A 26,435-nucleotide genomic window follows, 5' to 3' on the forward strand; every position below is an offset into this window, starting at 1 on the left:
TTGTAGATATAAAGTACAAATTGCCAACACTCTATTATGTCAACCCTTTACTGAATTATTAGTCCTTGGCATTGAGGTATTTGCCGATTCGTAACAATTCCATAAACTAATTGAATATTTCAGTATAATATTCTATAACCTTTTTCGACCCATTGGGCGTCCTATTCAGTTGCCAATAAGCGTTTGTTAAATGTTTTCGTTATCTGTAGAGTATTGTGAACCTATTAGTTTCTCAAACGCATCTATCACAAGATTTTCTGGTACACATGCTAATGCGAATTGTAAGAGCCGTATCTGTAATGAAAATTACACATTTTATGTATAATTTTGACTGTATAATGGATTTGTTGTATTTTACACCAAATACATGAGCGAAAATAAAAATTGAATCTTTTATGTTTTAAATTTGGAAATACTTCTTTAAATCCATTAATTAATCCCATTTAAAAATCTGACATAATTGACTTAAGCGATACAATTGGTTAATCTTTTTTTATCGACTACGCACACGTTTAAATTACGATAAAAAAAAATATATCTAACACAAGTACAATAATACATAATACACTCGCTCTATACTAAAGCTTGATGTTCGTATAGCCACTATAATGTTATAGTGTATAGATAGTGTGTGTACTTGTACCGCGTTCACCATTCACGTTAAACCCGATAACGGATATTGCATCGAGTCTAGACTCTAGACAGTTGTTACTTATTGCTGTAATTGACTTACATATATCTGATTAATGATGTAGGTTACAACAAGAAATATAGATATATTATTATTTATAGATTTTCACCAACCATTCTTTTGGAATGATTCAGTTTTGTTACATTTTTTTTTCTATGACATTTTTATACTTATAATAATATATATACTGTATAATGTTGTCCTTATTATAAATTACGCACGGTAATAATAAAAACCAAAATATTATATATATATATAACTTAAACAGTATAACTTTACGAATCGTTCATAATATTATAAAGTATGTCATATTACGGACGTACAATATTATATATATTATAGATAGATTTAAACGAGTCCTCGAAATTTCCGGGTTACCGTCCTCGGGGAAATAACTATATTAAACGTGTATTATTTTCCATAGAGAAATACAATTACAATTCGCGGCGGCTTACCGCAAGGGCCGTTTACCTGTGTATAGGTATTAGTTATGTTGTATAGTTCAATTTCTGTACTCTGTATAGACATACCTCGAAATGGTTGTTCGCCCAGCCGTGGATTAAAGTATTAAATAATAATAATAATAATAAAAAAAAATTAAAAATTAACATTCTCATTGCTAAAAATTTTAGTATTTAAAACGTACCGTCGGGATACGGTATAAAATTAAATGTTTTTACATTATGTATTTAGTTTTCACGAGAAAATAGAATTAACCGACCCAACAATATACTCGATACGGACTTTCTAAATATTAAAAAAATAAATTAATAAATTGGATTCAAAATATTCAAATATATTATTATTTAATATGTATATACATATACAGATTTAAACAAATATAATATATCCCTGCAACGACATAATCTATTTCATGTAACTTAAAACGATTACATTCAAAAATTAGTTTTTCAATAAGTGATGACCGATGACGTTTTGAATATTTATTATAGCTGTTGTAATAAAACGTAATTATTTTTACCCAGAAATCAATTCTAATTTTTATATTTTTTTTGTATTTGGAATTGATCGTGAATATTAATTTTATTTTATATATTCTATGTACATAATATTTGTTGTCCAACAAACAGTTAGCAGATAACTTTTGTAATTAACTTATGTGACATAAGTAATGAAACACGCACACACATAATATATAGTAGCAATAACATATAAAAGCCAAACAATGTTAAATTGATATTCATAAAATATATTTTATAAAATTATTATTACCAGAAGTATACGCGACGAGATCGTATAAGAAATTGAAGAAAGCAATATTGTCCCCGTAAATTAAATTTATTGAAAAATTATTTGTCATATTATTATGAAATAATCACCATCGTAATAACTGTAAAACAAAGAAGCCAAAGGACCGTGGTCGAGTATAATTTAGGGATAGGTTGTATACGAGTGTGGTTAATATAAATTTAAGTAATATTGTTATTAAGTATAGATGCCTATAATTTCAATATATTATAATATATATACATAATAAATAAAATATTGTAAATTCAAATTATGCAGATTATACAGGTACTTGATGACATTAGAACTTACAGTTAAAATGATTTTCTTATATTATTATGAATAAGATTCGTTGACAGTATAATAGTGTTATAGGTAATTATAATCTCATTATCAGATATATTTTATAGAATAATATCAGTTATGGAAACGGAATTATGGAAATTTACGAAGTGATTTGAATAGATTATTATAAAGTAGTATTACCTATTGTAAGTTATTGTTGCTTGAACATTATAATACAAATTTCTTGGAAATAATGAAAAAAATCATTTAAGATATACTAAGATCGTCTTAAGTATACAAAGCTTTTAAATTTAGAAACACAAGCTTAAAACAGTGGAAGAAATTAATGTTCCTCGAATGATTGACGGCTTTGCTAATTGAAAGTTTAAACTATAAAATAATATATTATGCACAGCATACGCTACGTATATTATTATAAATGATCAATTTAAATAACATTATTTACTATATTTTAGACATTTTGGGTTCAGATACAAGGTTTACTAAGGCTCCCGCAATCTGTTGTACTACTGAGGTCAAAACTTTGTGGGCAAAATGTATATGTTTATATTATAAACATTTATCTAATTTACAGGCTGCCGACGTATAAGTCTCGGGTGTATCGACTAGAGAGGAATTGCAAAGTGTATATTAGATATCAGGTTTGCTGAAAATGGGATGAAGTGGTACCGTGAATATGGGTTTTTATAAAGTCTGGTCGCATTTAATATTTAAAGGGGTTTCAGTAGCTATAATAAGTGTATATTTTTATTGATTTAAATTCAATTATTTTGTGGTTAACTAGAAAAATCAAATTTCTGACTATCTACGCCAATCAAATCTAATTTGTAATAATTACTAATAATTGATCGACCAAGCGCTTGTTATAAGTTGGGATGATTCTGTTGCATATAGGGAATGAAAATGCTTTAACCAAGCGCGTGGACCAGAAAAAAATTATACAACGGTATATCAGAATAAATTATATAATAATAAATATAGCTGTAGCATGCAAATATAATAGTTGAAACGTTAATAATAAATATCGTAAATTGAATATCATCAGTTTAAGTCATAATAATATAGCAGTAAATATACACAGGAGCGTGATGATCATTTCAACAGAAAATATTTATTATTTCAAATACTGTTAAAGTTTTTTGAAAATATTTCATTTAGAAAATGCAAGAGTATGAAACGTGCAGACCCAATGTGTTTCTAATATTTTTTCAACCTTTGCTTTCAATTTTCCAACAAAAAAAGTGTCTGTAAAATATAATATATAGGTAAAATATTTTTTTTGAATGAGTGTTTGTTGATAAAGGTATCATACTGTATAACTGAGTGGATAACTAAATGATAAAAAACATATTACTATAATGTATATATCAATATATTATTATGTACTCTTGTGTAGTACTAAAATGTTAGTTCTAAATTTCTTGTCTAAAACCGTGTTAAATACTCGACTTAAAATTTAAAATTAAATTAAATTAAATGAATCAAGTGCTATGCGATGTTTTTTAACATTAAAATCTTTGTATTTTAAAAAGTATTAAAGTTTTTGTAAAGATATAAAATTTTTTTACTTAATTTAAAAAAAATACTTTTTATTGTTATATTTTAAATTTACTTTTTTGAAAGACACCTACATTTATAATGTTATTTTCTAAAGACAAAATGTTTCTAACATTCAAATTTCTAACCAATAGTAAATTTATAATAACTTATAACTGTTATAAGTATTTAAAGTTTAGATTTAACAGGGCATGTCTTGTTATATAATGACTTGAAATTAGGTAAAAGAGTAAAAAAAAATAAATAGGTATATTATATGTGAAAAAAAATACTTTTTGAGATAATGAGTGTTTATAATTTTCAAAGATCCATAATGTATATTATTCATTAAATAGTAAAAATAAGTATATGTATACATTTTTAATTTTAATATTAGCTTACCATAAAAAATTAACAACAAAAATACATAACGAATGGTTTTATTATTAATGGTAATAGTGGTAATATATACGGTTGAAAATGGTTGGAATGGTTGGATCTTTTTCAGTAAAATAAAACCGTGAAAATTTAAAAATAAAATATTTCCAGTTTTCTTTAACCACAGAAACTAAGTCGGGGAATAAAAAATACAGACCGTTATTAAAAATTTAAGACTGAGGAAGTGACGAAGACAATAACTGTACATAGAAACACAGTGGCCTATATTTGTGGTAAAAATTGTGATAAAATAAATAAAATAGGTCGTTAAATAAATAAGCCGAACAGTGGGTAATACTATTATTCGCGAAAAGCACCTACTTATACACTTTAAATACACATTCTACATTGAGCCGGGTGACGACTATTACACGGCGCAATTTTGGCAATTAATTTATTTCGAACAATGAAATGCGCGTTGCGCTTATAGCAATAGCCGTACGAACATGCGGCTATACGCACTAATTGTGTTATTCACGCAGGACAATAATTGCGTTGTAATTAAATATGTTACACCTACACCACTACAGTGTATAGTAGTAAAACGTAAACTGGATGCAGTGATGTTCGTATTATATTATTATAATATTATTATAAAGGCGAGTTATGATCGTGTTTAAAATAAGCATCCTCGCGGTCGTGTTCAGACCGTCGAAATTGAATTATTCCGACACACAGCGCATAATATTATGGATATAATATAGACACACCGGCAGTCTTCAAAACAGACGCCAACCCGGTCACGCTTGTCGCATCTCTACGATAACACTATATAACTGCGGGGCGCTCGCGCTCTAAGAAATATCGAGACATTTTGTGGGTCAGTATTGTATTGTAGTGTTCTCTCCGCGGTCTGCGCAGTCAATAAAATATTTGGTGCCAATACATATAGTAATAAATTATTATGCGGTTTTCAATACACGAGTTAAAAGGTTTAAGTATATAATATAGTTTCTCCACAATGACGAATAACCGACGCTCCGAAGTATATTATATTATATTATATAGTTTTATAAGGGGGCGTGTGATTGAAGTGTATCGAAAAGCACGAGTGCCGATGAATTTGGAATTTTTCGTCAATTGAATATAATATTTTGATAAAAATTAATGACTGCAATATAGACAGAAATAGAACTTATAACCAATACATATATAATATTTATTTTCGGCGCTTTCTTCTATGTTTATGTCGGTCGAATTTATCTATGATATTCGATACACTGAAGTCATTTGCAAGGGTATGCTGCTAACAGTGGCGTGACATGGAGTTGCCAGTGGCGTAAACAATCATTAAAAATTATATCTACCTATTTCATACAACGCAAGAATCTGTGCGGAGAAGTTAATTATAATATTGTTTTTATTTGTTTACACAAATGATAAAATTAACATCTTTATCGTGATCATCGCATACATCATAAAATAATTAAAAATGTAAATATTATACACAATTATTTAAATAATTGATTACCGTCACTAAATAAAAAATAACAAACTATTCGAGTAATAATAGTTCGAACTTGGAAGTACATAAGCCGATGACAATCCCAGTGTTGTATCAACGCAATGGAATAAAATATTATATATAATGATATCGATTAAAACCACGACGATTGGTTGCATGATAAAATAGATAAGTAGTAGGCATCATCACAGTTTTTCGATACACACCTCTCGCGCAAATATTTCTTCACTTCACCTCACTGAGATGGATAACAACTACTAACTAGTTGCTATCTATCTCAGTGCTTCACCTATATTGTAGTTCTTCACTTCTTGTTTACTTGAAATTATCATTGCCACGTAAATACGATATGCAAAAAATGTGATAATAATTAATAAGGAAAAATATAAACCAATTAGAAGTGGAGACCTACGGTATAGGTCAGAGGTGAAGGATAATACGCGCAATACTATTACAACTGTGATGAGATACCTATTTTTTCACGTATAAAACATTTAAAAATCGCTTATACACCACTTATGTACATTATATACCCTTTATACTATTCCATACACTTATTCCAATAATCCAATGCAATTACTTTTATACTATAAATAGCTTTAGCATTAGTTGCAAACAGATTATTGTCACGTTACGTGAGCGCACGTGCTATTATATCATGTTATCACATCACGGGAACAGAGTATAAATTGTTTATTTATATGCTATTTTTATGTATCAGTAAGTATAGCACAGTATTGTCATCTCACGCGCGTGTCACGTCACATTTGATGCCCTGGACCATTTCGCAATTCATGCCCTAAATGATGAAATTCACCAAATTTCTCCTTCTTTTTTATTGATTTCGTGTACCCAGGTTCACTGGGTATATTTATTATTTTTTTATTCAAAAATTGCTATTAAAGTAACAGTTTTCCACTCTGATGAACTAATTGAAGTCACTATTTCCATTTTAATTTGTATTTTAGAAAAAAAACGTGCATGTTCATACAAAAAACATTATGAATACTTAGTAACCGTAACGCGATAAAGCATGGCAACTTGATGATGTGACTATAATTTATTTTTAAGCGTGATATCGCGGTTCAAATATGCCAACGTGATAGCACACGAGTTCACGTGGTGTGACAATAGTAAATTCGCAGCTTATGCTGTAATAGTTTCATACACAAAATAGAAAAGGGAATTTGAATACCTTACACCTTACACCTTATACACACAAACACGTCTTATTTTTTATAATTATTATAAAAACTGCACAGTTGACCTGAAAATTCGTGTACTGAAAGTTCGGAATAAATTTTACCGAGTATCCTCAGTTTGTTATCTTTCGACGGTTGAAACATTAGAAATCAACGATGTTTTTTTTAGATATGCCAACAAATAACAATAATACATAAACAAATTTAATGATCTATAATTTTACATTAAGAGAGCTTTGATCATGATGGATTAAATTTAATTTTAATTTGTTCATTTGAATATGTATTCATAACGTGTTACAACTGAAATTGTAAACACGCTGCTTACACTGCTTTAAATGCACGCGGCTCCACTGGTTGCCGAAACCAAAGGATGTTGTTCGGTTATAATAATGTATGTTGCCATTGCCAAACATGATTTCGATGGATATAACAACGCAGTGTTGAAGTTAAATTGGTTTTGTCTAGTTCACATCGTAATTAACAGTTCTTGTAATTATGTTGTCAGAACGATGGTTAGTCGAGTGACGAGGGAAAGGAATGAACGCAGAGAGCTGTCAAGAGGAAATTGCAAATATATAACCCGCTGGCCCTAATAATATAGTTAAATGAAATCTTTCATAATAATATCGTCATCGTCCGTTCGTTAGTTGTCGGTACTTGGTAAACATATAAACGTAATAATCAGCCTGAAAACGTCAAAGTTTAAAGTTTATCTATTAATAACATAATAATATATAGGTAAGTACATAGGTATAATGTGTATTGTGTATAGTGTATACGTACTGTATAGATGTTTAAAGTTTATTTTTACTTCAACTTACAGATATTACGGGTATTACCTATACCTACTTATCACAGATTTTTACTTAAACTAAAATATTATTAAAAAATACAACCATATATTTATAATATATACATAAAAGATGAAATATTTAGTTAACAACCAGCAGGTATGCATTTTTATTTGCATAAATAAATTACAAAGTTAAGTAAATGTACCCTCGTAATTTGATTTTATTTCAGATCCGTTTCAAAATATGAAAATGTATCTAAGATTCTAAGAGCAGCATTAATAAATAAAGCAATCTATCAACACCAGGTCAGTTTTAAAGTTATGTTCCCGATGGAAAACGGTACACATAATATACTGATGATTTATATAGCTGAGTGTTGATCAAATTTGACGTAACCCAAGGGATTGTTTTGAGTTAAACTTAATTTGTATACATTTAACGTTAAAATTATGTATATACGACTATACGAGTAGGTAATTATCTATTTTAGTGTACGTTTACTGTTCTGTTGGATTAAATTAATTTTGTAATTCATGGAAAATGTATACCAGCACTATAATATACACTGACATTACTCAAATCATCCCATACTGTCATTCGGATTAAAATTATTTTAATGCTGATAAATAATAATTATATTTGTTTACAAATCTGAAAATATAATAATTCTTAAGAAAGAAATATCTGTGTAATTAAAAAAAAAAACAATTACCAAATTGTATAAAATAATAATCGTACGAAATATATAAAAAGTAATATTATATTAAATTTTTGAATTGAAATATTTTTTAAAACTTTATGATATAATATTATTCAATACAATTTAAACATTATAAGAAATTATAATCTATCTTTAAAAAAAAAAAAAGATACATTTTAGATCTCGTATAACGAATGTACTTAACTTAATCTTTATTTAATGTTATTGTTAAATAATAAATTGTATAACAAAACAAGACATGATCAGATATTATGCAGGACACTGTGTTTTATATCAGTACAGGATATAACTCTTCGATTCTACAATAGATAATGCATATCATAACGATAATCATCATTTGAAGTTTCTGTTAAACTAAAAAGAATTTCATCTGTCCGGATTTTATTGCATTGTATTCATATAAGGAAGATATTCATCTTTTCTAATTGTATATATTATGTTCATTTAGTTTTTGAACAAGATTTTAATAATACATCGCGTGTGATAAAAATGTCATATATGATCCAATTTATTTAGGTTTTTATTTGCGTCAATATATTCTGATAAGAGTAGTAAGCTAAGAATTACTATTTATTTTTCATGCATATTTAGTATAATTGTATTGTAATATACATAAAGATACATAGAGAAGTAGGTACATTAAGTAAACTACGCAACAGTATGATATATAACGTATGTACAGTGTATACTGTACAGTATCCAACTTTAATTGATTCTATCGGCTACCAATACATTTTTCATTACTCGTTGTTTAGATAGATGATATTTAGGTTTGTATCGGAGGTATGCAAATAATTAAAATTAAATGATAAGTAAAACAATTCATGTTTTACTGTTTTAGTTCAATTATGTACAATAAAAAAATTAATAAACTAATAGGTAATACAATATTGATAATAATTTAAGAAATTTAGATATTAACAGAAACACCCAAATAATAATGTACATTGAACATATTAATTATTTATTTAGTATAACAACTATTTCAATGTTGTATTTTTGATTCTGAGAAGAGTGATGAATATTTTGATTTTGTAGTGAAATGTATTTTTTTCTGTCTGTCATCACCGTAAGTGGTAAAAATGCTTCAAATTTTAACCTAAGAGTAGTTTCTTGCTGCAGGAAATTGGATCTAGTTGGTAATTATTTAAGAGGTTAAAAGTAAAAATAACTGGGGAAAAAAAATTAAAGAAAAATTGAATTTTTTACACAAAACCAGTATTAGACCAAAGAGATTTTATATTTACGGTGTAACTTAGAAACGTATAACTTAGATATCACTTAAAATTTTTACTTTACATATTGAAATATTGTTATAATACATTATAGTGACTTACTTCTCAATAACGAATTACAATCGACATCTACTGGAGTGCAATAGTGGTTACCGATTTTGCCTTTTTTTAAATTAATTTCCGAGTAAACTATTACAGTGTTTTTCTTAGAATCAAGCCAAAGAAATTAAATACCTACTATATTAATACGTATCAAAAGAAAAGAAAAAAAAACATTAAATAATATACTATCAGATAATTAAGAACAAACACATACACACAAACACAAACTAAAACAATAGGTATAAACATTTTAGTAAAATTCCTTAGAAAAAAGCGAACCAACGATTTAATTAAGAAGATGTCAGAAGAACAACGGTATCAAAAAGGGATTTCGTTAAAAGAAAACTAAGCGATATGAAGTCATATAGACAGTAACGTTTGAACTTTGAAGGTATAAAACGAATAGTGAAAACAAATACGAATACCGTTACATGCTATAAATAATTTGCTATGACATAAATGATGAGAAATGACTAATAGAATAATGATTTACAAGTGGCTTTTTGCACATTTTTATAATAATTAATTATATGTTATAGAAACTAAAAATGATCATTGGTATTGTTTTGTATATGCACTCTTAAAACGGCCGTACTTGTAATATAGTTATCGATTATTCGGGTCCATATGCGGACAATTTGAAAATAGTATTTATCAGTTCTGTCGTTGGTGATATGAGCTGAACCATTTGTAACCTTTAAATGAAAAAATCGTATTTACTCATATAAAACATTTGTGCAAAGCATTAAAATATTTAAAAGGGTTAATGTCTCCCTCGATCTATACTCATGCACCGATGCACATGACCCGCAATTCCCACTAAAGTGAATTGAAGTAATATTTCATTGCAGAGGTAAAAATATTTTAAAATTTGTATTGCACATTTTAAAATACAATTAATTGAAATATTTGTTCACCCCCAAATTTTGTTGATAAAAATAAACAAATCTCAACTCAATATTAATTTTTATTATTGTAATCAATGGCGATAATAAATAAGGCATGATTCTAATAATATTATAGTATAGTATTAAATTGAATGTGTATTCCGTGATTGCATAACACTATAAAAGTCTGTGTTGCAAATACAGAGACAATTAAATATTCTTATCTGTCACTATAGACTTATCGTGACTGGGATTGTCGTTAAAAGTACAAAACTGCTATCGTTAGAACTCCGGGACAACAAACAACTATAAATTATGGTTAAAATGAAAAAGATTAATTAAATTCAAAAACAATATAATATATATTATTTTATTATATTATATTGTACAAAAACTCGAATTCAATCCTCGAATATTGGATTTTAAAGCTCTTGTAAGTTTTTAATAATAACATTTTTCTTGATCAAAATATATGTTATTTTACAGGGTACTTACTATTGATTAGAGCATAGGTTTTTAACCAGGGTCCGTAGATGGTTACTCGGGGGTCCACGGAGTGGCTGTGAGTTTTTTTTTAATAACCCAAAAATAAATACGATCCAAGATTACAAGACAATATTGGAATAAAAACAACAGCAAATGTCACATTAAAATTTGTTTTTGATTATAAGAAAAAGTGATTATTCACAATCATTTAATATAGTATTTGTAGTATTACGTTTTAGATTTATTATCATTAAAATATATTCAAAATAAAAATTATATCTATTCGGATTTATATATATTTATACATAAATTATAAAGGTTAAGAATCTATGATTTATATATATATTTTTTGGAGGGGGGTCTGTGATTATATTTTATCCTTTAAAGGGGTCCATGACCCAACAAAGTTTAAGAATCTATGGATTAGAGTAACTATATAGTATATAGTATTTATTATAATTTATAATCTTTTCAATTTTTCGCCTTTCCCACCCTATTCCTCCTGAAATTATTTATAAAAAATATTTGAATATACAATTTGTATACAAAAAAGAAACATTATTAATGAAAATTAGATTGCTCATAATATCTTTTCTTTAATTTTTTGTCCTCTGCAAATGCAGCAACTAAATCATGATAATTTCAAGTCCACAGAAAATCTGCTTTGATGTTCAATATTGTCAAACTATTGCACGAATTTTTTGTTATGTGCGTAATGACGTGTATTACATATATATTGTAAACAATATGTAGTTAGCTGTTCAATTTTGAGTAAACGGAAGCGATATAGTTTAATTTGTAATTACAAATGATGTAATAATATACAATATTTATTTAATTTATAGTAATAATTCATTTAAAAATAGTTTTTACACTTAAAAATTAGTAAAAGTATGACATTAAACATATACAAATATAAACATTTGCCACCCTTAAAAAGTCGTCGCTCTAGGTTCAGGTTTACAGAGCTATGCCAAAAATACGCCTCTGTCTGTGATCAGTTTTTTTTATATTATATTCATATGACAATTAGCTAAGCATAAAAAAATTAAAGTCTTAGTTATTTGTTATGTGAATCGTGTATCAAAATAATTGTTTATATAATTTAATATTTGTTGTAATTTTTAACTAATGAAATGCCAGCTGAAAATTATTACGAAATAATTAAAGAATAGAATTATTTATGACTCAGTTATAATTTATAAATTATGTTATACTTAACAAAATCTGTCCAAGAATAAGATTGAGTCAAGTGAAATAAAAATAAGAATGTGGTTATTCCAGAGATCAAAAACGTGTATTACCAGCTTCAAGTCCATTTCATTGTATACATGATGAATTATAAAACTGCATTAAAGTAATTTCGACTAAATATTACTGTAGGTATTCGATATAAATCTTCCATTTTCTCTGGAAAATATTAACGAGTTTTCCCATTATAGTGCGTTACATATTTTTATTCTGTTTCCCACTTCACGGACAAACATTATTTGAGTTACATGTCAATAACATCATGATTTATGAGTTTTTCTTTTCATTTTTTTTTTGTTAACAGACCAACCGATTAATAAGAAAGAGATGGTAAATTGATATATTATGTTTTAATTATTGCCCATTTAGTTTCGTTTGTAAATCGCGTAAATCACTCATTAATAGCATAATATAATAGTTAAATCGTTTATTGCGCTCATTAAGGATATTCTGTGTAAACAATATTTACGCCGGCGAAACGATAGATGTAACGACAAAAAATATCTTTTTAACAACGTGATCAATAATTTTCACCTGGCAATTCATGACGTAGAAATTAAAGTTGTAAATCACCACAGTCTACATTGTATATACAAATGATGCCGTTGTTATCCAAAAATTCTATTAATTTTTGACATGATTACAGTTTGTTTGCGCACGCGACGAACGGAAATTGATATCACGGCAAACAACCTATATGTTATATTATGATATCTATAATCTTTTAATGCGATTTGAGTTCAGAATAATCTTTATATAGTTTTAAAAGTATAGAAAACGAATATGTTTATTATAAAACAAAAGTTGTGTACTTTCCCGCGGAAAAGTAAAAATAATCTCGTCCTTTGTAAAATAAAAATCTGCAGGAAAGGGCGAGTAAATGTCACAAACACTTCCAATAAAAATCTACACATGTTAAAATTATGTAAGCTATTATGTAAGCAAAATTATGCAACAAGTGTATAGCAATAATTTTTATGTATACTGATTGGAATAAGCCAAACGATATATTTTATTAAAACGTAAATAATTGACGATTTAAATTACATCCATACGGGACAACTTTATATATAAACACAATGCACCTATATTATAACTAATATAACTATAATTTAATGTTGATTTCGTCCTTTTGAAGTCGAACGTAAACTGTTTAATTTCTTCAAACGTATAGACGATTACGGAAAGTTATACTATATGTGTCTTCGTTTTCCATATAAACTTTGCACCTCAAGCAATAAAGTGCAAGTTAAAAGGATTATTTTGCGTCTAACTTTAAGCATTAAAATTGTGAAGATATTTTCATTCGGAATTAAATTATCCTTAGAAAGGCTTAAAGATTTATCTACAAAATGCTGAAAAATATACGGAGTTTTATATTTTCACTTAAAATAAAATGTTAAAGTAGTTTCAATAATATTTTATTGTTATAGATTCCTTCTATATAATATTTTAATATCTTAATACATTTTTTAATATATTCTCTAAATTATATATTTATACTTTAAAATTTTAAATGTAATTTAATATAATAATATGTATATATTTATTATTTTAAATAAATTGAATAATAATGTTTAATTTTTATTGAAACATATTTTTGTCAACGAAAAACATCGGCTTTATTATCATTTTAAAATTTTTCCACAATAAAATTGTATAGCTTTATTTTGTATTCATTGTATGAATTTCTTAGATTATCATACACGGTATTGTAATTTGTAACTCAAGATTTTCTTATTTCAAATGAACACACTTTATTTCTCCGTGTAGTTCGTGAACTGTGGAGGGAACTACGTTAGCATTGCTTCCCGCAAATAAACATACATACACTATGCCTTTATATTATTATATCACACATGACTACATACGGAATACATTATTTATAAATAAAAAATCTAACTAGGTTTATACCTTCTTAAGTTTAAATGAAATAATTATACGCCGGGGATTGGAAACAAAATTATTGACCATAAATGTTTTGTGTAATACAATAAATAGCCATGTAAACACGAATTCTAACTGATTAAGTTATACATTAAAACACATGCTGTTACTTTATAGTGTTTATAATTATATCTGAGTCAAAAACTCAGACTTCAATGAATAAGTTTAATACTAAATAATTAAATTTATGAATAGTGCATATACGCAATGGGCAATATGGGTACACATAAAGCAGAAACAAGTAACTTAAATAATACGTAAGAGTACCTACAAGATATAATTCCTGAAGTTTAAAGTTTATTTACCTTTTAATTTAAATAAACCAATAACTAAGAAATGTGTATAAGTGCTTTAAATATTATAAGTACATTAAAAACATAAATATTACAAGCGATATGTATATCGCAAACAGCGCATTTGTTATATTATAATACTTTATAACAAAATTGTTTAAAATATTTTTTTTTTCGATATAGCCATATAGGTTAGATATAAGTACCTAAATTTTTATCATACTCTAAATTGGTGATATTTTTAATTTTTATAATAATAAATTAATAATAATAGATAATATACAAGATAAATAGAAATAAGCCGGATATAATTTTATGTAAATTGAACAACACAACAAATAAAAATAAAATTACTTATAACTAAAAATTTAAACGTCAGTAATTTAGAACTATTGAAGTCATTTTACTTGTTATAATCATAGAATTTTACACGTGGAATGTAAATATACAACTGAGTAATACGTTTATTTTTATAGATTAGTATATCGATATAGATCTCGTGGTCGTTTCGTTATAATATTTTTAGTAATAAAAAATGTTATTTTTATAAATTCATGCTAATAAATTTAAAATATTATATTTGAAACATAGTACGTTTAGGTTAATTTAAGTATTTAAAAATTATTTTTAGAAACAAGTGGGTTATATAATTATAATATTTATAACGATCTTCATTTTTTTTTTTATTAAGATTAATAAAATTATTATAACCCTAGCAAAATAAAAAACGGAAAATTAAAAAAAAAAAAATTCATTTATAACAGAAATAAATAGAATATTATACTAAGGACATAGTAGTTACAGCCTGTATTAATAATGAAATCTAAAAGGATTTAAATTAGATTTACGTTATTAGTTGTTAAGAAATTGACACAAGAAAGGTTTCTATTAAAGGAAGAGGTTTTTTTTTTTAAATTGTCTCGTTTAATGAAAGAGTAGGGAAATTAATAAATAAGTGAAAGAAGTCACAGAAGTCGACTCTGCATTTGAAGGGGTCACGAAGGACCGTGGTTAAACCCTAAATTGAAACCGTATTTGAGAAAGTAAATTGTGAGTTCTAACATAAACTTTAATTATCATACTATAGAATTTATCATGATTGTAAAAAATATTAATAGTTGCTCAGAATATTGTGTACAATATTTTTTCTCAAGAATGCAAAAAAATTAAATTTCAAAGACGACATAAAAAGTTTTTTTTTGTGTATAGTATGCATAGATGATACAGATATCGATATATGGTTTTTTTTTTAATTTTGAATTAATGTGTCCAAAGCATTATATGTTTCTATTTACTGTGCAAAACCTACAAAGATTAGTAAACTATAAAAATATCTTTATATTATTTAATTATGTTTACACGTACTACGTAGGTGTATGTATATATAATAATATATCATGAACATGTACTAATCATGAAAAAATTATTTATTTTTGAAGCTTGAAATAAATAAAAATAATAGCTAGGTAACTAGTATAATTTATAACCATTAAACAGTATTTTTAATTCAATTTTAATTTTATAGTGTTAATAACACCATTTAAATAAATTATTAAAGTATAACGTATTTTATGTATAAAATTTGATACCTATTTTATAAAAAAATATATACCTTGAAGAATACAATAATAATATAAGGTTTAATTTTATAAAGTAATTAATGAAAAATAAAATGTATATACAATTTTCAGTTCTTTTAGTTTAATCAAACAAACTCAACGCTTCATGTTATGTATAATTTTGTTACCATGCACACATATACCATGTTTTTTTTTTTAATAAATGACTAATTTGTTTTACTTAATACCAACGTAGTAACCCTCGTTAGTATTATGCTTTGTAACTAATAGCCGTGACTTGTGAGCACTTTAACTTTAATAAAAATATAAGATAATATAACTATTTTATAAAATTAGTTGTTATAATAATTATTGTATTTACGATTTAATGAACTTATTATAGTTATTACTTATTTTAGTACTTATTCATTTTTATACTGAACGTTTTATCAAACAATAATATTTATACATGATTTGTACCGTTCATCACAAAATCGTCATTTAAAGCAGATAGATAATGTTTAAATTTTAAAATCTTATTAATTTATCTTTTTTGACTAATTAACAAAACTAATATAATGGACATGAATATATTTTTATAAAAAATTAGACATATTGTCATAACTCAATAATAGATCAAAACATACTTTTATAGTATAATACTAAATAGCAATAAATATATTATTGTAAAAGAACAAAAGAATTTTCTCATACTTAAACTCGTACAGTTGGTTATATAATTGACTTTTTTATTTAGTCGTGGTTATTTATGTATATAATATGAACGTGCGGTAAGTGTTGGTATTATTTTTACTGTGTTGCAGATAAGATGTTACGCAGTACGCGGTAATGGTCGAATGTAAATGTAAAAGATCTTTGATTTTATAAGTATAATAATAATAATAAATAATTAACAATAATAAAAAAAAAAAATCATATACATGATAAAACGATAATGATTAACTCGGAGTATATATAATTTAATAGTAGTAGGTACTGCACCGAGAAGTAATAGTGTGCTTGGACCTGGTGTGCCGGAGAATGTTTCGGTATTTTCGATGATGCGGTCGTTTGTCATTTTGTCAAGTGTACAACTCCACACACATACACACACTCACATGTGTATATACTGCAATACAAAACTACTTCACCACATTCACTAATACTTTACCACAGTCGTTTCTCCACTTTGATTCGCTGTAGGTACATAAATAGATACATCTAAGTTTTGTCACGAAAAACCCATTTTCTCGGAGGGGTTAGTGCACGTTTATCAACTTTCACCTCTTCCAAATATCAAATCACACAACACGAGTAGCCTCAAGAAGTACCCACGACCCTGACAACGAAAAAATAATATTATAATAATAGCACAATATTATATTAATATTTGATATAAATGTATGCGCGGTATATCGGATTGTTCATATTATAATGTACTTGAATCAATAAAGTCGGGTAATATTCGATCTTAATTTTGATGAATATCTTATCAGTAAAATTGGTAAATACCCATTAAATCGTTTTTGAAAAATTATATTTTACTATATTTTTATCGTTATTAATCTTGATGTTTTTTTTTAGTTTTTTAATTAAAGTAAAAATGAGTCTTTTAAATTTTAAAATCGTAAACACAATATTTTTCTTAAATTTTCAATGTATATAAAAATCGAATTTTGAACTAGTGGTTAATAAGTTATAAATATTTTTTTGATGAGTTAAGTAAATCAATATTTTGTCGGCCCCATGTCACTCTACTCCGCTCATCTAAATTTTAGATACTTTTTACTTATAAATCCTTTCAAAATTCAACATTAACATATTGACATTTTCAGAAAAATAAACTACTAAATAATTTGTTGGAGTATGAAATTAAATATGTTTACTATCAGATAAAAAGTAAAAAATGATAACAATAGAAATAGTGAAAATATCATTTTTTTTTTTCAAAATGATTTGTAATGACTTCAAATAAAGTAAAAAAAATCTTCAAAACAGTCTACGAGTCTTGGAAAATTTAGTATTAATTTATAAAATAATTACCTTTGTATGCTTCATTATATAATAACCACGGAAACTAATAAATAAATATATTTTGATTTTTTCCAACCTAACTTAATCTAACTTCTAACCTATTTTATCTTCAGATATTTTATTTTTAAATATTTTAAATTTCAAGATGTAAAGGGAGTTGACTTGTGGGTCATAGAGGCAAAGTTCTTATGAGTGTCAGTACCACTGAGGGGGTCTTGACCCCACAAGGGTTGGTGAGCGAAGTGAGCAAGCACCCTGGTTATTTATAAAATATTTTTAGATTGTCTATTTTTCTTAAAAAAAAAAAAATTAGCGAGATCGTTAATTTATTGATTAAATTATTTTTAATTATATGATAATACTATTATTATAAAATACGATGTTAATCCAAACTATTCTCAAACTTTTTTATCTTTATAAATATTCTGTTGTAAGTATACTATACACAGTAGTGTATGTATTACTTGTATAAATATATATAGATAAATCATCAATGAGTTTTTAATTAATTTATTACGGTAGAGGATTTAGTACTCTTAAAAATATATTATTTTATAATATAAAATTGTTAATTAACGGTAAACGTCATAATATTTTACTTTTATTAAAAATTCAAATTTACACTTTTATTTGATAGTTGTAACATATTAATTAAAATTATAATAGTTATGTAAGCTAAAGCAAGTTTGTATACATATTACAGATTACACACAGTATATACTGTAATAGAGGCTAGAGAGATTAAGTTACAACCCTTTAAAAGTATTTATAGTTACTAAACTATATTTCTTTTTGATTTTATTTTTGGAAATAAATCACGTTCTACACCTATAAATTATATGGATCTAAAACCAAGCTGTATAAACTCAACAATAACTTTCATTATTATTTTTCCTTAAAATTTCAAATGTTATATGATTATTAATTTATGCGTATACGACGAAAAGTAATTTATCATCATTTTATTTTTAATTCCCGTATCAAATCCTTTATTTTTTAATAGTTTAAAATAATAGAATGGAAGTACGATTCTATTTTTATAGAATAAAAAAAACAAGCTAAGAATTTGACTATATTTATGAATCATATAATATTTAAATTATATTGTAGAATATTATTTATATAAATGTTACGACTATTTAATGGATTTTATCAATTTTTTTGAGAACAGGTTTCAAACACTTCGGGAAATGTGAATATGTGAAACTATATCTCGCTTACCTATTCATCTAACATGCAATTTGCGTTCTACTGGTGATATTACGATTTTAATATGTATTCTACCCAGGATATTATGAATGCTCTACCGATGTAATAATAATTTAATTCGTTTTTTTAAATATATATAAAATCAATTTATTTAGTAAAATTTGTTTTTTTTTTTTAAAATTAGGATAAGTTCGGAATTCCAACAAAAAACGATGGAGGCTAACCATAGGTACGAATAATTACATTTTCCGATGTAGTAGACCGTAATCTTGGTAGGTTGGTCGGTGGAAGAAAGCATTTTGTTCAGTGCGCTATAATGTGCATGATAACCGCATTTTCTATTTACTGTAGAAAAATATTAAATACCGGAGTCCAGAGATAAGTTACATCATATCCAACCTGTTTTTCAATAATTTTTTTCCAATGTTTTACTTTCTTTATCTTTAATCAAATATTTTTAATCTAAATGTAAATTAATAAGGGACTAATGCCCGGATATTATAAAATAATAGAGATATTTGGGCAAAACGTGTTTTTACTAAAATATCGAGGGAAATATGTAGGTATATTATAAATGCATTATGTGTGTTTATATCTAACAAACAATTTTATTTAAAAAAAATTTATTTTTAAGCTTTTATAAGAACAATCGAACGGTATGTGGATGAAAGAAAATAAGTTGAATTGGTAGTTTTCTGATTATAACGCTATTTTGTAGAAAAATAATGTCCCACCTAGTTTTCATCATCAAAATATTAGATTTTTTTATCTTAAACTTGTTTTGTAACAATTAATTGATACTAGTACAGTTCTATGGCATCCACTTATCCACTACCCATGATCTACTTTTTTTTTAAATTCTATTCATTCAATTACTTTTTTATTCAAAAGTATATATAAATAATGATGTATAATGTGAATTATATATTGAATTCACTCCCTCTTTGAAATGGCCAAGGGACATGCTTAAATAGATACAGTAGTATATTATATAATTCTATTAATACGATACTTTTTATATTTTATACTTATCATTTTAAATTTAAAAACATGTAGGTACATAGCTTTTCATAGAAATAATACAGAATTACTTATATACTATTTAAAAACAAATATTAAGTCTTATAACAACGTTTTACTTTATGTGTTATTAAAATATTACAAAAATAGCTAATAAGTATTGATGTAAGCCGTAATAATTGTACTTATCCGGAATATTATGCATATTAAATGTAATCATGAAAGTTTCTTGTACTCAATAGTTACAGCGTAATTTGTAGTATACTTGCAGTATTTAAACATAAATATAGTATGTATGTAAATATGTTAATCGACCTTACCTTATTAGCATTTTGTTTATGTCACATTCGTCCAAATTGAATGTATTATAAAGCTGATTATCTATACAGATATAATTCAAAATAATGAATATAATTCATCAATGTTCTATTGTAGAAGTTTAAAGTTTTGTTTTCATTTTAATTTCTTTAAATTTTTTTTTAGCCGATCACTAAACGTGTGAAAAAATTCAGTAAAAGACTAATGTGTATTGTGTCTTATGGGACAGAAATAACAAAGTGTTTGCTCATGTTTACTGTTTGTATAACCAGCCAATCGGGAACGTTTTGTAAAATGCTTAAGAGTTGTATTATGTATTAGAGGATGTCCGCACAATATTTTTTTGTCCTCGCCGTTTATCATTGTACAATGTATAGAAATACTATTCTTATAGATGTTCTTATTTTGCGCCTGTACGGTATTGTGTGGTTCGGGTTAAGATAACCATAACTCAATATTTATATAAATGAATGTTTTTTTCTTTTTTTGTCCACTATAGACTAAAAAATCGTCCAACACCATGCTTCAATGTTTTTCTGGAAAGCGATTTACGTCCGTTAGTCATTCGCTAGTATATTGTGGCTGTAACTTTTGTGTTTTGTAAATATACAATTTCCCAAACAAAAATCAATTGATCAATCTGTACCTCAAGTACGTGAGAATGGTATTGCAAGCTTCAAAAACGAATGAGCAATAGAAAAAAGGATAGGACTAAAATTGGTATATCCATGTATCTCACATTTTCAGATGTAGGGTAAAGAAAGGTATGTTTGTGATATATTTAATTTCGTGATATTTCTTTTGTTAAACTAGTTATCATCTAGGTATGATTTGACGTTATTTAGGTATTTACCGAAGGTATGTTCATTATAAACGCTAAAAGAAATATCACGAAATTAAATATATCACGAACATATCTTTCTTTACCCTATATGTAGCCTGTTTTGGAATCGTAAAACCTTTTGATTTATTCGCGAACGAGAAGCGAATTTAGCTTTTTACAGTTATTGCTTATTGGCATTAAACATTTTCTACCACTATAATAATAAAAATGTTATACTTATACTTTTTTATAAATATTAAATATAATACAGTGGACGCCACTTATATGATTCAAGCATATAAGATTCAGTCGCTTAATGGATTTAAAATTACCTGGAACGGACTCGGGCGTATCCTAGTATATAAAAAAAGTCAGTTCTAAGACTCAAATTTCGTAAAAATGGTACCTAATAAATAAACATTTTTTGTAAAAATAAAAAATAAATTGGTGTTGAAAAGTTACATTAGTTTTGAAAATTTATTATTTTTAAAATCTTCTATCTAAACTCTGAACATTTTGTAAATTGTCGAATATTTGTACGGATTATGAATATAAATTGTTATAATGAAAACAAAATAGGTAGGTATATACAATATATATAAATAGGTACACAATTCATGAAATTAAAAAAAATTACAATTATTACTTGTAAATATAAAACAAAGAAATTTATATTTATATTATAGGAAATCCACCTCTGTATGTATATACGCACACGAAAAGGAAAAACCAAAAATACTGTGTATCCAAAGCACTTAAAATGTCATTAAAACGAAACGTTAAAGGTTCAGAATTTTTTCGTAGAAAATGTACAAAAAGCCATAAAAAATTATTTAAAACAAATTAAATATTATCATAGCGAGTTTTCTGTATATACCTATTCAATTTCGGATGAAGGCGTAGCAACTCGTCCAGTGTAAAATATATAATTTTAAATGAATACATAAAATAATTGATATATAACTTTTAATTTTGTTCATTTAATCTATACAATATACATACTGAATCTAGCATTAGCGCGATATTAAAATATACTATAAAAACTCGTATTGTATTTATACATACATTAACGTTACTTGACACACCGTGAAATAATATTTTTTAATTTTCAACACACCAATTACTTGTGTTAAATATTTATGCAATAAATTTCAAACTATTTAATTTAAATTCTTAAGAAAGTAGTATATATATATATATACTATTATATGGTCCGTACTGAGTGTATTGACATACAGATATTAGAACTGGGTAATTTTTTATAATCGGTTATTTCAATATAAATCTCATCATCTAGTCACAATATGAGAAATACGAAGTGTTGTTTATGTATGTGATTGATAGAAACTAAATTTGGCACCGCATCCTCATAAAATATTATAAAACAATAGCGTTATTTAAAAAAAAAATATGTTTGTTATCATTGTATTCTGTATATTTTGTAGATGAAAATATAACCAAAAGCTAATTGAGCATGCAATATTTTACCAGAATGTAAATTGATATTATAGATACGTCTAGTTTTTATTTATTTTTTAATATAAAAGAAAAAACGAAATTCGGTTTGTCGTGAGAAATATATTCAATACGTAAATATTTAAGATTAAATATTTTTTTTTATAAAAACAAAAATAGTAGTTTTTTTTAAAGTGATTTTATATTAAATAATATAAATTCAAATGATCAACAATTCATAAATTGACGTGTAAATGTATTGAAAATTAAGAAATATATTGAATAAAATACAACCTATATAATCCTAATATCGATTGAAAGAAAATGGTTCATAATAAAATAATATTGTATTAAACCCATTTGATATGTACCAATATCGTTATATTGGAAATTTCACTAGGCATTATTAGAAGCAACATGTTTGGTGTCTTTGATAATTTCTCTCCGACTTACTGCTCTTAATATACGATACAGATTAAATAACGAAAAAACTTAAAATAAAGTCACGATAATATTATGTATATCAGTTTTAAAAGTGTTCACGTTGTTTTGTCTTTAGAATTAGTAATGGTAAAAATAATAATTGTTCATTATTTATTGGGTATTAGATTTATTGAAAATTATTGGTGATAATTGATTGGTATACAATATACTATAAAGGCTTGTGTATATAATGATGATAGACGTTAATAGTGGCTGTTCAATATATAAATTATGTTATGAGTTTTCATGTTAACGTATGAAGAGCTCTACAGTTTTAATTAAATTTTTCTTTTAGCTAATATTTTATATTATACAGTAGGTAGAGGTATACCTCCTAATAATTCGTATTGTCTGTCTAGTAGGTACCTTCGTACTTTCGTAAATACAAATCCCATATGACTGGCCTATGGGCTTTTCCGCTTCAATAGGACTTAAGTAATGGGACAGAAATACGTATATATATCATGTATTGGACTTAGTAACTTAAAAATAAGAGACATTCAACTGATTCAAGTTAAAAAATATTATCCTTTTAAAAAGAATTTAATTTACTGAATTTCAGTTTTACACTTTTTAACATATTAAAAGTAAAAACAGATTAATTATAATATTTTATCATTGTTGTCTATTTGTACTAGGTGCCTAGTTTTCTGTATATACGTATATCATATGCATTTATACTCATAGATAATACTCATAAGTCTAAAAACAAAGCTGTAAGCTAATCAAAACAATTAGAATGTAGGAAAGAGAACTTGACAGGGCATACTGAAAGGGTGTCAGTTGAACTGACTCAGTTCAGACACTCGATTTATTCGCTTCAGGGCTGTATTATTATTTATTATTGTAAATTCAAAACCTGCAATAGTAAATCATTGGAAAACAATTTCTCTGAACGCAGTGTTGCAATTAAAACTATATCAATAATATAAATATATCGCAAGTTTATGGTATAGTTTTTTGTTTCATTTCAAGTAATTACTGAGAAAATCGAAAAATTGTATTTTTAAAGTATCAATATTAAACTACTCAATTTGCAATCGATAGTGCTAGTGAATAATAAGCTTAAAAGACAATTATTAAATATTTTTTATTTATTAAAAAGTATTATCCTTAAATAAGTCTAAAAAAAATAAATTAAAATTAGATATTTTTATTTTCCTAAGTATAAATGTGGAACCAAATAAATTTAATTGATTCGAATCTTTAAAATGATGACAATATTAAAATGTTTTCGATTAGAAGAATATACAAAGTACTTCCAAAAATCTATCATCATTCATCAACGTAAAGGGTTTAAAATATTTTTTATTAAGCATTTTAATTATTTAAGTACACTGTATTAACAACAATCTACTAATGGTTTCAAAGTTTTCAAAAGTATTTAAGTTTATAAATCAATTAAACATATTATACAGTAAATTATAATATTTAAGAAATTATTTTCTAAATACTTATGACATTATACTATATTATTCTAAACTTTATTAAATTTTAAAATTAAAAAAAAAATGTTTTACATTAAACGCATTAAATGGCAAAAGTTGTAGTTTCAATCATTTCAGTTTGTATTCAATTTATTTCAATTACCTACATACCAAATTAATAGTTACATGGGTACGTTATACCTATAATTTTTTTAAATATAATTAATATCGTATTAATTTTGCATTTATTGATTTATAAATGTTAATTTAATAGAGATATGGTGATAAGGGATAATTAAATTATAAAATTATTTGAAAGGATTTGTGAAAAATCTACAGAACAACTGTACTTACATGAATTGATTATTATCTTGCTCTCAAAAATATACAAATATACCTATAATAATAGTCTGTTATCTTAAATTTAAGCTTTTGGAGACATCTATAGTAAATGTACTATATAAAAATTTCACGATTCAAAATTGAAAACTATAATTACAAGTATAATTTAACAAAATAATATGGTATTTATAATTTATTATAAAAATAAATTATTTCTCGCGACTAATCAATTGACATACATCTCATTAAATTATTACTATATTTACTATGTTTTAATAAACATACAATATGGTAATATGGTTTTATAAACATTTCTGAACAGTATAATAAAATAAAGATTCCTACTACAAATAAACCAAATACAAAACAATTTAATTACACTTGAGAAGTAGAAAGTTCAGTTTTATAGAATGATTTAATGAGTAATATTTTAGTGGACAGTGGCCGAGACCTTTGAGAAAATTGAATTTTCTTACGATGATTACAAATTGAAATTTTATAGTTACCATCAGCGCTTTATTGTAACAAGCTTTTATGTGAAACATAAATACAAAATAATCTTTAATAATGTTATTTATCAACAATTAAATACTGTACAATTTTTGAATTATTACTTTATATTATTATAACTACTTATACACAGCTGCTTACACAGTTATTCATATTTGTTACACCTGATATTGTTTTAAAGTTAAATGAGTTACTTTTAATAAATCTAAGTAATATTATATAATATTGAGACAAAAATGAATTAATGGTTTTAAATTTTAGTTTAATATCTCATAATTCAACATTATTTATAGGAATGAAAGCGTTAAAAGTAATAACTAACCACCTGAGGTACTCCTAGTAAAAATATTATACAAAATTAAAAGTTTAATTTTAACATTTTTAAGTAGAACGAAATAATTTGTTTTTTTAATTTATAGAACTTCAGCCAAACGTATAGGTGTAATGCACATCATTACTCATTGTGGTCTGTAGTGAATAATTAAAACATTAAAAAGAATCATATTCAATATTGTAATATTTTGTAATGTGTATTTAAATTTTAAAATGATGTAATAAAATAGAACATATTACTGTATAATACATTAAATAATTGTAATTTTAGATTTCATAATCAGAAAATGTATATTTAATTTATATTTGAAAAAATA

General features: G+C 25.5%; 1 protein-coding gene across 3 annotated transcripts in view; it reads right to left on the minus strand.

The window, feature by feature from the left end:
* Positions 1-26,435, minus strand: part of LOC132927173 (adenylyl cyclase 78C) — a 127,557-nt gene that overhangs the window by 30,335 nt on the left and 70,787 nt on the right. The window lies entirely within an intron of this gene.

Source organism: Rhopalosiphum padi, chromosome 1 (genome assembly GCF_020882245.1).
Source record: "Rhopalosiphum padi isolate XX-2018 chromosome 1, ASM2088224v1, whole genome shotgun sequence".
Lineage (NCBI taxonomy): Eukaryota > Metazoa > Arthropoda > Insecta > Hemiptera > Aphididae > Rhopalosiphum > Rhopalosiphum padi.